Source organism: Otolemur garnettii, unplaced genomic scaffold, assembly GCF_000181295.1.
Source record: "Otolemur garnettii isolate 467f Iridium unplaced genomic scaffold, OtoGar3 scaffold00002, whole genome shotgun sequence".
NCBI lineage: Eukaryota > Metazoa > Chordata > Mammalia > Primates > Galagidae > Otolemur > Otolemur garnettii.
Window position 1 is genome coordinate 22,701,339 of NW_003852397.1, and position 12,871 is coordinate 22,714,209.

Genomic DNA, 12,871 nt, shown 5'->3' on the forward strand with positions numbered 1-12,871 from the left:
TAGAGAGATCTTTTGCTTTTTGGTTAAATATATGCTATGTATTTTATTTTCCTTGTAGCTGTTATATAATAAGTGATATTTAGTCCTTGATCTAACTCTCAGCTTGACCATATTTCAGTATATAGAAATGGTACTGATTGAGTTGTACTGTTTTAGAAACCTGAGACTTTGTTGAATTTATCAATTCTAGAAGTCTTTTGGTGAAGTCTTTGGGGTCTTTTAGGTAAAAGATCTTATTGTCAGGCAGACAGAAAGAGTTTCACCTCCTCATTCCCAATTTAGATATCCTTTTTTTCTGTCTCTTGCCTGATTTCTCTGGCTAGGACTTCCAGTACTATGATGAATAGAAGTAGTGAGAGTGGGAACCCTTGTCTGGTTCAAGTTCTTAGGGGAAATGCTTTCAAATGTTCCTCCTTCAGTATGCTGTTGGGTGGGGGTCTGTTATACAGGAGTCTTATAATTTTGAGGTTCCTTCTTTGCCTAATTATTGAGTGTTTTCATTATGAAAAAGTGCTTGATTTTATTAAATGATTTTGTCTACATCTATTGAGATGGTCACATGGTCTTTATTTTTGTTTCTGTTTATGTGGTAAATCAGATTTATTGATTTGCATATGTTGAACCATCCTTACATCTCTGGGATAAAACCCACTTGACCATGGTAAATTATCTTTGGATGTGCTGTTGAATTCAGTTTATTAGCATTTTGTTGAGGATTTTTGCATTTATGTACACGGGATATTGGACTGTAGCTTTTTTTTATTGGACTGTGGCTTTGGTACTGGTTACACACAATGAGTTAGGGAGGATTAGCTCCTAGATGTTAGGGAATAACTTCTACAAGGTAGGTAATAATGAATGCTGGTGAGGAAAGGGATAAAGGAGGACCTTTACATACTGTTGGTGGGAAGGCAAATTACTACAGTCACTATGGAGAACAATATGGGGGTTCCTCAAGAAACTGAAAATAGAACTACCATTTAAACCAGCAATCCCACCGCTAGGTATATATCTAAAGGAGGGAATTCAGCATAGTGCAATGATAGCTACTCTCCCATGTTTACTACAACACTATTGACAATGCCCATGATTTGAAAACAACCTACATGTCCATCAATGGATGAATGGAAACAGAAATTCCAGTATATGCTCACAATAATGAAATTATTACATAGCACAAAAAAATGAAGTCCTGCCATTTGTCACATTGATGAAACTGTAGAAAATAATGTTAAGTGAAATAAGCCAAGCACAGAAAGACAAATCTCACCATGTTCTCCCTCTTAAGTGGGAGCTAAATATTAAAAACAATTGATGTCATAGAGACCGAGGCTTAGAAGGGTAGTGAGGAGGGAGGCGTGAGGCATGGATGTGTGCACAAATCTAGTTAGGGCTCAGCGCCTGTGCTCAGTGGTTAGGGTGTCAGGCACATAAACTGAGGCTGTCGGGTTCAAATTCAGCCCAGGCCAGCTAAACAACAATGACAACTACAACAAAAAACAGTCGGGCGATGTGGCAGGTGCCTGTAGTCCTAGCTACTCAGGAGCCTGAGACAAGAGAATCACATAAGCCCTAGAGTTTGAGGTTGCTGTGAGCTGTGACGCCACTACTCTCTACAGAGGGAGATATAGTGAGACTCTGTCTCAAACTAACAAACAAACAAAAAAATATATATAGTTAGATAGGATGAACAATATTTGGTAGTACTATGAAGTGACTAGAATCAATAATAAGTTAGGGAACACTTTAAAATAACTAAAAGAGTAAGACTGGAATATACCTAACACAAGGAAATGATAAATACCTGAGCTTACAGATACCCCAAATACCCAGTTTTTATCATTCATATTGCGTGCCTGTACAAACACATGTACCTTATAAAAACTAGAACTATTATGTATCCATAATAATTGAAATTTTTAAAAGTGCCATAACTAAAATGAAATAAAGTTGACTTCCCAACAGCTGCATAATAATAAGAGTTTTTGATTGCTGTAGTTTGATAAGGGTGGAATCACCCAGAACAAGCATTTATACAGAGGAAACTTATTGAAGTGAAGAAATGGACAATTAAATTGCAGTGCTTTTCAAGAAAGCTAGAGGTGAATCCATAAAGTTATTGTTCCTTAAAAATGTGCTAAGAAAGTAGATCTTGTGTTCTGTTCTTATCCCGCATATGGAATAATTATAATAATAATAAGGTGAGGAGGAAGCTTGTTGAGGTGATGGATTCCTACACAGACAGCAGTGATGGTTTCACGGTGTAGCCTCATCTCCAAACTCATCAATTTGTGTACATTAAATATATTAAATGTATACAGTTTTTTTATGCCTTTGAGGAGCTAAAAATTATCAAGATAAGTTTTTTGTAAAATAATTAGCCATAAATTGTTTTACACTTTATTTATGCCCTAAATATTTTCCATTACATTAGATATATTGTATATCCTACTTACTTATATATTACAGTTAACATATTAAAATGTCTTTTCAATATTAAAACATACATTAATTTTACCTATCTTACTGAAAGTTTTTGATTTTTACCAAATTAATATAAAAATAGACATCCAGTGCTCGCTTCGGCAGCACATATACTAAAATTGGAACGATACAGAGATTAGCATGGCCCCTGCACAAGGATGACACGCAAATTTGTGAAGCGTTCCATATTTTTTGATATTGTGGGTATCATGCCTATAATTTATCCTATTTGGGTACAGGTAAATTTGTCTAAAGGTTGAATATAAATGTCTTAACATAACAATTATGAGAAAGACATGATCGCTATGTTAGCCACTTGGATGAGAGTTTTCCAAACTGCATATAGAAGTAACACACTGTATCCTATGAGAGAATTAATGTACACAATTATGACCTAATAAAAAAAAATAGACATCCATTTATCTGATATTCCCAGCCCCTCTAGCCCTGCTTAGTGGAGAGCAACCACATTCTAGAAGATGTTCCTTCCTCCATTTGGTTTGATGGTAGCTCCACCCATCTTCCCACAACTGTAACCTGAGCCAAGGTGACCCTAGTCTGCTGCTAACTGGGATTGAAGTCTAGAACTGGCCTCTTGCCTGGGTCAGGCAAATCAGGGCCTTCCTATAGACCTGGGTGAGAGGTTCACTCCCTTTCTGACAGTGGAGCTACATGGGAGACAACGAAATACTGACTTTGAGCTGAACTATAGGATGAAGATACTTCCAAGGAGAGGTGATACAAATGCTCTGATCTTGATTAAGGTAGCACTTTGTGAAAGCTCATACCTGTATGCTGAAAAGGATAAATTATACTCTCTATAAATCACACATCAATAAACCTGATTAAAACATTTAAAAATGCAATGTACTGCATCATACAATTTGTTGTTTATTGTTGTGTTTTAAAATGGTTTTAATATAGCATATACTGATTTGGCACAACGTTATTATTTTCTCATTCTAATCCACAAATATGACATAAGAGGCCACGCCAAGGCATAAAATTAATACTTTAATATCATTTTGAGGAGAAGTATATAATGCTCAACAACTTCATATCTCGTTTGCAGAATCTATAAGCAGTATATAATTGCTTCATTTAGGAACACGTTTTAAAACAAATGAATAGCCTGAAAAAAACTGGCACTTGAGAACTAAAGCGGGAACATTTCTCCTACTCCAATCTAATTAGCTCATTCTTCTCCCTCAGTTAGTTCTCCTGTTATCTTCTGAGATATTGCCTTTGTATAAAAAGAATATTGCTTCCATTTTTAATTGTTTGTCTAAGTAGTAAATAAATCATTACTTATCACATATTTAAATGTATGTGTATGGAATAGAAAATTTATGCAGGGATTGTACAAATATATATGTGAAACATTTATGAATAAATACGATATTTAGAAAGGCAAAACATCATGGTAAAGTCACAATCTGCTTAAATCTGAGTAGCTATGATAACTTTTTCTATAGCTTTTAGCTTAGGATTATAAGAAACTAGGGGCATTTTACAGTTTCAGAAAAACCATTTGTCATCTTTTGCTTCTTCCAGGACGCTCTTTCAGATGTTAACCATGTATGCACATTCATCAGTAGCTCTCTTCCCCGGGAGCAGCTATTTCTAAATATCTATGAATTTTGTAGAGTCTTAAGACTATAAGACTGATGAAAGCATAATATCATTAGGAATAAGAATCAAACCTTACAGATAGATCTGATACATAAATGTAAATAGTTTCGACAGTCATACAGAGAAGGCTTCCTATCAGTAACCTGTCACTGACTGTGAAGGTGGACGCAGGGTGCTGAAAGTTGTCTTTAAAATTCTCTCATACAAGTGTGGAGATGCCTTCGCTCAAGAATGGGTCATATGAAAAATAACATAGGATAAAATAAAATAAAATAAAATAAAACAATAAGTCCTAAAAGAGGAAGACTTCTGGAAAAGAAAATATTCAGCTCGCCAAGTATCATTACAAGTTTACAGGCATTTCCCTTCCCTCCTTCCATCTACCAAAGCAAAGGCGTGTCTGCCTGCAATTTCCCCTCTATTCCATTGCTTTTAAAACATACAGATTTTTCCTTATTGTGGGGAAGGTAAAAGGTCAATCTGTATAATAACAATGGGATGTGAAGAAAAAAAAAAACTAAGCGCACAAGAATTTGAGATGACTGTTAAATCTGAGCTGCAAAAAGGCTGCCAAGAATTGCAATATAATCTGAGTGACCAGAAAAGGGGAGGTGAGTTTTGTGCAGGCAGCACTGGTTGAATCACCACACATGGAATTCCGTTCTCCACGCCATATTTTAGGAGGAACACTGATGAACTTGTCTGAATGAAGAGTATCTGCTGGACCACCGTGGAAGAAGAATTAGGGTTTTGCTGTTTAGTGCCAGAAGGGTGATGAGAATGCATTTTACTTAAGTAGGTACTTAACCTAAAAATAAAAAGGGTTACTTTGTGAAGTAGAGAATTCCTGATTACTGGAAGTTTAAAATATTCATTGAAATACTTCTTTAGCATATTATTATGTAAAATGCTATGCAAAACATTAGGAAATTACAGAGAGTAATAATACAAACTTCTTCCCTCAAAGACATTTCTACTATAGGAATAGTCTGGCAGGTTCTAGTAATTGCTGTGTTGGGATTACTATGGAAGGTGATCCTCTCTTGGCAGGGAAAGGACACAAATGTTCCTCCATACTGCATTCCAATTCAAATGGTTAATGCTGATCATTAGCATTTTATTATTCTTTTCCTGAAGAGACTTGATATTCCTTAACCGGATACAGATATATTATTAGCATTTCTTCAATGTACCAATCAGAGCAGAAACTAAAAATTGGCTGATTGTGCAAAAAGAATACATTACCCTTCCATTTGTCACCTTTGCAAATTTTCCAAAACATTTTAGAGTTATCAAAATATAAAAAGTTCTACTTAAAAACGACACATCCAGCTACATTGATTTACCGTGTTAGAGCAATTACTAGTATGTAGGAAATTTATTTGCATGTTAATTAACTTTGGGGGAATGAGACTTGGTTTACTCTAGGATTATATAATGTCTTTCCAGAAAAAGAACAAAGCCAAAGTTTGGGAAAATGACAGAATTTAATTACCTGTTTCCATGATTTCAAGGGGAATTCATCGACCATATCTTATATAAAGGACTAATGCATTTTAATCAAAAGGAACCATGAACTGAATCAGTCCACCTGATATAATGGTGTAGACTGTGACTGAATATGAAATGAAATCTTTACAGCATAGCATAGCTAATGAAATAATAAGAATAAATAACAACATCAATAATAATTCTAAAATATTAAATGTGAAATGTACTATAATGCTGTTTTATATTTGACTTAATAACATTTTAACTTTTGAATAGTTATTACATTGCAGTAACAAGATAGTGTTGCACACATGTCCTAGATAGCTTTGGAACTGGGCAAACTATAAATCCAATTCTAATCTAGTAGTTACTGTGTAACACCTTATCTCACTAAGGTTATTTCATTTATTTTAAATACAGGTAATGTTAAATAGAGGTAATATAGTAGATAGCTCTGGAACTGGGCAACTATAAATCCAGTTCTAATCTAGTTGTTACTGTGTAACACCTAATCTCACTAAGATTAATTCATTTATTTTAAATGTTATGTATATCATTGGGTAGTTGTGAGAAATAAAATAGATATAGCATGCATGCAAAGAACTTGGTAAAGAACTTAATACTTGATAAGGTCCCAATAAATACAAGTTTTACATTTGAAATATAAATTATTACACTGAGACACTGAAGCCCATTTGTATTACTTTCATCACTTCTCTCTTCCTTCTTGTTCGTGCCAAACAAAATCAGCATTGGATTTGTGAGCATATAAATGATAGGTAAGAGAAGAAACAGTCTTTGCTGAAAGCCTTTAAAACTGAGATCACTTCCAGCTAATTGTAGATGTTCACTATGGGGAATGGTATTCTGGGAGTTAAAACATGCTAGGCTTTCATTAGAATTAGGGGATCATCCTCAGTAACCCTCAGTGAGTCTCATTATTCCACTGGATGGTGAAAGAGACAGAATGCTTGTTCATAAGCTAGAAGCAGGAGGTAGTCTTAAGACATTCATTAGTATCAATTTGGGTTACATGGCATGCCAAGAAGTTCAGTGGGTTTGGCTGTAGGTTTTGCTATAATCAATACAGCAGTAAGTCCAAAAATAAAAACTCCAGAGTAAGACAGGAATAAAAAAAAGTCTATAATTACTGCACTGGGCTTAGAACTGCTTCTTTAAGCTTTTAATATCATATGAAATCATTAATAATTTGATGCCTTTTGACTTATACCAAAACATAGTAGGCCAATAAATAGTAGGTCAAATAAATTCAACGTCCCAACAAAACTGGTGAGAGAAAGGAGCCATATAATTCTTCTGTTGTTTACAAAGCAAACAACCTCAACCTAATAAATTGGTAGATGCCCTATATTCTAGCCTCACTGGGCTGTGAAGGGCCCATACTTTGCACTCAGCATTCCCTCCCACTGGAAGAAGCCACCCTTTTCCTCCCCTGCCTGCCTTCCTCAACTTTTCTACAGGCATTCCAAATGTTACTCCTTCTGTCAAGACTTCCCTGCTTCCTTGCCACTTTCAAACAGTTGACTGCTACCAATGCTTTGACAACGTGCCCTGTGATCCCATTACATAAACATCTGTTTATCTGTCCTTTCCCTCCTGGGTATTACATTTTCACCGAGAGTCACAAGCATAAAAGTACATACATTTGAGAGGAGAGAAGTGCAAAACTATTAAAAGTGAGATTTGGGGTCGAATCCTGGCTGTGTCTGTATGGCTTCAGAAAATTTACTTAAATTTTCCACGTCTATGTATTGTTACAGGAGGAGAAATGTTTCTTTTTTTTTTTTTAGATTTTAGGTTTGTATTCAGGGTGACACATAGATTATGTAAGGTGATTCGCACAGCATTTGGCAAAGAGAACCATGTTTGAAAGCGTCAGGTATTATGATTTTTGTCAATGATTCAAATATGAACTATCACACGAGAAGTGTTTTGGCAGGGCAAATTAAGATAGTGAAGGAATGTAAGGTAAAAAGAGTAATTTTGATTAAGATGTCAGAAGTGTGCTGTGAAGCCCACTTAGTCTACCACTTACAGAATTCAATGAATGTTTGTTAAACTGACTTGAGTTTCTAGCTATGCTGCGAATTGAGCTGAGAGTTAAAGGTAAACAAGACTTTTTAAAAGTTAAATAGGAAGGAAATCACCTTCCCCAATTTTATAAATTTCAGTTCTCTTCTTGTCCGTTTGTAAAGTATTCTGAACTGTAACAAATCAGGAATATCCTGTGTGATTTCTGTGTCAGATTTCATTTTATGAATGCATATATAGCCATAAAAAATAATTAAGCCACAGGTGTGGGGGAGAGAGAGAGAGAGAGACCAAACTGAGGCATTCTTACAGAAAGACTGTGCCTTAAAACAGCACTGTGGTAGATTATGATGCGAGGTCTGAGAAGGAAATAGAAATGCTAAAAGAGCCTCCACCAGACTAACCTAACAACTAATGAGGCAATCTGCAATAAGTAGTAGAAAAGGCCAAGAATACTTCAGATGAGAATCTGACATTACACAGGCCTTACCAAAATAATGTATACACACCCCTGTGTGTCCGAAGGGAGCATGAACGTCAGCAAGTGCGTTCCTGTTCAATAACTCTGTGCTTCTCGTTCTGTACACAAAAACTTCTGCTACAGAGAGGGTGCTATCTAAGAAAAATGAGTTATATTTGCCTGCTGGAAGGCTATTACAAACGTCTTAAAATTTAAGTTTCAATGAAGTGGTCCAGGAATCGTAATCGCAGATGATCCTGAGGGAGGGATATGATAGAGGCTGTAGAGAAAGGCAATTCTCTTGAAACCTTTGCTAGTGAAGGAAACAATGGGATCCAGTACAATCAGGGAAAACTGGGGCCAAAATAAAAGTTATGTATTTCTCTGATGACATTTATGAAGGCTGGTTTGAAGAAGTGGGGTAATGGAGGAAGGGAAATACTTGAGAGGAATTATCTGATGGAGAAGATCCCTAGAGAGACAGGAATAGCTAAGATTCAGTGCACCTGAAAAGGAGCAGTTAAATCCGGGTATAAAACAAAACAAAACAAAAGACCCCAGCTATCCTTGCCATAAGGTCATGAGGAAAGCAAGAGGGAGTCAATTCTGGAAAAAACAAAAAAAGATAAAAAACAGTTGTGTTGAGGGTAGCCCCTGTGGCTCAAAGGAATAGAGTGCCAGCCCCATATGCTGGAGGTGGTGGGTTCAAACCCAGCCCCGGCCAAAAAAAAAAGTTATGTTGAGGAAAGAAAGAACAAATAATCATGGAGTTGGACATCAGGTGACTTTGATCTTTCTCATTAAAATCAACGATAAGATTTTTAGCTCAGAATTGAGAGAGCAGTTGGGTGTTCGAAAGAGGGGGACACTGTTAGGGTCACCAGCTGCTCTCAGAAATAAAAAGTCGAGACAGATGAATTAAAGTCCTGATGGTAAACTGGACTTGTACTGCAGCCAGTCAGCACAGTGAGAAGACTTCTGGTCACATCACGTCATGAAGGAGGATTCCTGGGTTTATTCAACAGCAAGGTTTGGCAAGAGGGGTATTATCAGGAGAGAGGGAATGTAGCCAGCCGAACCACTGGAGAAAGAGTCAAGCAACAGAACCAATAGAGTGGGGAGAGGAGAAAAGCTGAGAGAGACTGAGGTTAACAAAAGCAAACCCAGTGTAGTGGAGTAGAAGAGGCCAAAGAGGTTAATTTAGTGCTAGAAACCAAAAGGTCTGAGGAATGCAAAGGTTGTTAAAACTGAAATACCATATGCAATGGGTCACCCTTTGGCTAGTGAAGTCAGCTAAATGGTGACAGAGTGGAAAGTAATAGGGCAAAGCATGACCCAAGTGGCAAAATGGTGATTAAAAAAATGTGCGTGCAGTTGGCAAACCACATTAAGAGAGAATTGCATTTATATCTGTGACTCCCAAATGCAGAACAGCTCCGGGGAAAGAAGAAGGGGGCCAGGCACCACCTCAGTCTCAGAGGTGGCACCTGATGACCTGCCGGGGACAGGCTGGAAATAATATTTGTAGGACTGAGTTCATAATACTCTCTGTTCTTTTTTTTAAAATGACAGAATTCAGCTACACTAGAATTTGTCATGCATCTTCTATCTTTCTAAAACTAAGTACAGTAAGAAGACAAATGATGACCCAGAACCTAGGAGAGTTTTGTGCCTTCGGGAAGAATAGAAGGTGATTGGGAAGAAAAATAATATATGAAGAAGTTAGCTGATCAAAAAAGAAAAAAAAATAATAATAACTAACGTGTGTTATATTTGAAATCAAAATCAAAGGAAGATCAGAGATATAAGAACAAGAACAAGTTACAATGTTGGTGATGAAAAATGGCGAGATGGTGAAGACGTACAAAAAAGAGACCATTTTCTCAGTGGGGTACAGCTCACTGTGCTGCAGCCCTGGGATATGGCTGAGAAAGCTATTGATACACAGTGTAAGAAAAATGATCAAATCCACTTCATCATGTTCTTCATTCTCTAGCAAGTGGGTTTTCTAATTAGTTAAAGCATATTGTGTATTTGCTATATGAAAAGTGTTTTCCAGAATTTGATTTAAATTAGCCGTACCATCAGAAAGTGACAGCACTACTGCAATTACATTTTTTCAGTGCAGCCCAGTAGTTTGAAATATACCTTTTGGGTTACAATAGATATAAGTAAATATATTGCCCCCCCCCCTTCGAGAATCAACTAGTTTATTAAGAATTTAGGACAAAGACAGTTCAAGGCTGTTCTGACAGACAATGCCATATTTCAGATACAGTGCCTGCTAAATAAAAATATATGAGATTCTCCAAGCCCCTATTAATCATTTAATTTCATGGAAATTTATTCATTCGATATTCTCAAGGAAAAAAATGGCTTTTTCCTCCGAAACATTAAAATAACTAAAATGGGTTTTATAATATCCAGAGTAAAGGTGTAGTTAGGGCCTCCATTTATCAAAATGTGCTTCATTCTGCATGGTCCAAAGGAAGAAGAAAAAAGTGAAACTCCACAAACACTATCAATAATGTTGATGGAAGCTCACTAAACCAGAAACATATTATTTAGCTAAAAATTAATTTATGGTTAGAGCAGACCATGACTGTGACGGAAGAATTCCATAAGAAGAAAAGAAAAAGCTTGGAAAGGTTTATTCGCTAAGAATTAACACAAGAGTCATAATTTTTATGAATAATTTAGTAATCTCGTTGGCATGTCACATCTCATATAGGTTTTTACTAATAAATAATTGGTATATATTAATAATTGAAAACTGAGATATCATATATTAATAAAAGAGACAACCCAATTCCTGATGAAGGCATAACAAATAGGAAATCTCTACTGAAGGATATGGCATCAAAATAACTATAACAAAAAAAAAAAAAAGGGAAGAGAGGAAATTGAGAAAAAAAAAGTTATTTTTATTGACATCTATACCCTGGAAGTTTTGAAATACAAAAAAGTTAAAAGGGATAAGATTTATGTGGATGGAAACAAATGAAATTCTCCCAGTAACACCGTAAGCCCAGCAAGTTGAAATGTGCACATGTGAATCAGAAAGGACGCTATCACAACTATGTTTCTTGGAAGTGAAATAATGGACCATTGCACTGTCTGTCTCTAAACTTTTGTATTGACTCACATATCATTAGTTATCTCTCAAAGATCACTGCAAACAAAAATGACCTGGCTGACTTTAATAATACAATGACAAAAAAATTAATGACAAACTACCACATTTTCGAGATTTTTTTTTTGCAGTACACATATATTTGTTTTAAAAAATAAGCCCTTACCTGGTTAATGGAGAAAAGTTTTAAAAATTCCAAAAAGGCAAAAATTGCACTATCTCCTTTTTTTTGACAAAGTCTCATTCTGTTGTCCCAGGATACTGTGCCCTAGTTCACAGCAACCTGATCTCCTGCTGGGTTCAAGAGACCCCTCCACCTTCCTGCGCCTTCCTGCCTCAGCCTCCTGAGTGGCTGGTACTAAAGCCACAAATGAGCCGAGCTCATTTTTGTATTTTTAGTAGAGACAGGTTTCTGCTTCACCTCTGACTGGACTCAAACTCTTGAACTCAACAGATCCTCCTGCGTAGGCCTTCCAGAGCGCTAGGATTATAGACAAAAGCCACTGCAACTGGCCAAATGTTTTATTCTTTCCTTATAATTTTAAATTTTCAGAATATATTGGTTTCTTAGCATCATGGAAACATTGTCAATGATATCAATTTTATCAGCTATTTTTATGAATTTATTTTACCATACTTTATGTAATTCAATTCATCACAGAGTCTTCCATCCTTTTTATCTTTTTCCCTGAGAACGTATCATTTGTGGTCAGTGGCAACAACTTCAAGTTAGAACCACAATCCTTGCAACACAATCTTAGTGACCTTAGTGATACTTTGGTGTTAGAGAGGTTTCATGCTTCTGTATAATTCCTGATCCAGATGTGGCATCAATTATTTCTCTAAAATACTACAAAAATTTGGATAAATTAAAAGGCTTAAGAACTCTAAGTTTTGTGTTCATGTAGCAATTATTGTAAATTTCTTTAACTGTTAAATGTTAGTATTTGTTGTCTAAGTATTTTTCCTATATGGCACAAAGTTAAAATTTCCAGTACTTTATAAATCATACCTGGATTAAAAGCAAATGTGGAATTTCCTAAATATCAAACTAAGGATAAGCATTAATAATAACAGTCTGGAGAACAGAGAATATAACATGCTGGCAATAAAAAGTAGCTATAAGAAGATAGTCTTTTTTTAAATCATGTAAGTGTATAGAATTTTCAGGATGCACTTCTCAATGGTTCTGAATTGCTTCCTGATTTATCCCCGACAGTGTGTATACACGCATGTGTACACACATGTGTACGCTTGTCAGATAGCCGTGTGGCATCATGATTGAGAGCACGCATTGTGGAATCACGCTGCCTGGGTCTTTCTATCTATAACTATGTCACCCAAAGGAAGAAAGGAAGCTGCATTATTCCTTTATGTTTCAGTCCCTATACCTTTAAAATGGGTCTAGTAACAACTCATCATGTTGTAGTGAGAATGTGAGTAAGTTACAGGCTCATGTCTTTTTATTCCAAACTGGGGGCTGGCAGGAGCCCTGAAAACCAGGAGTTTATTCAAATTCTGAACTATGAAGCTGCAGTTTCTATTTTTAATAATCCCCCTTCCTTTTGCTGCAAAGGCATTAATGTGTCTGATCACAGCAAGTTGCTCTAGACTCCACG

At 36.1% G+C, this 12,871-nt stretch overlaps 1 protein-coding gene and 1 non-coding gene across 3 annotated transcripts in view; one reads left to right on the forward strand and one right to left on the reverse strand.

The window, feature by feature from the left end:
- The window catches only part of PTPRK (protein tyrosine phosphatase, receptor type K), a 548,103-nt gene that overhangs the window by 185,535 nt on the left and 349,697 nt on the right, over nt 1–12,871 (reverse strand). The window lies entirely within an intron of this gene.
- LOC111725891 lies at nt 2,574–2,677 on the forward strand. The gene has a single exon (XR_002773836.1). It is a non-coding gene; the product is annotated as a U6 spliceosomal RNA (small nuclear RNA).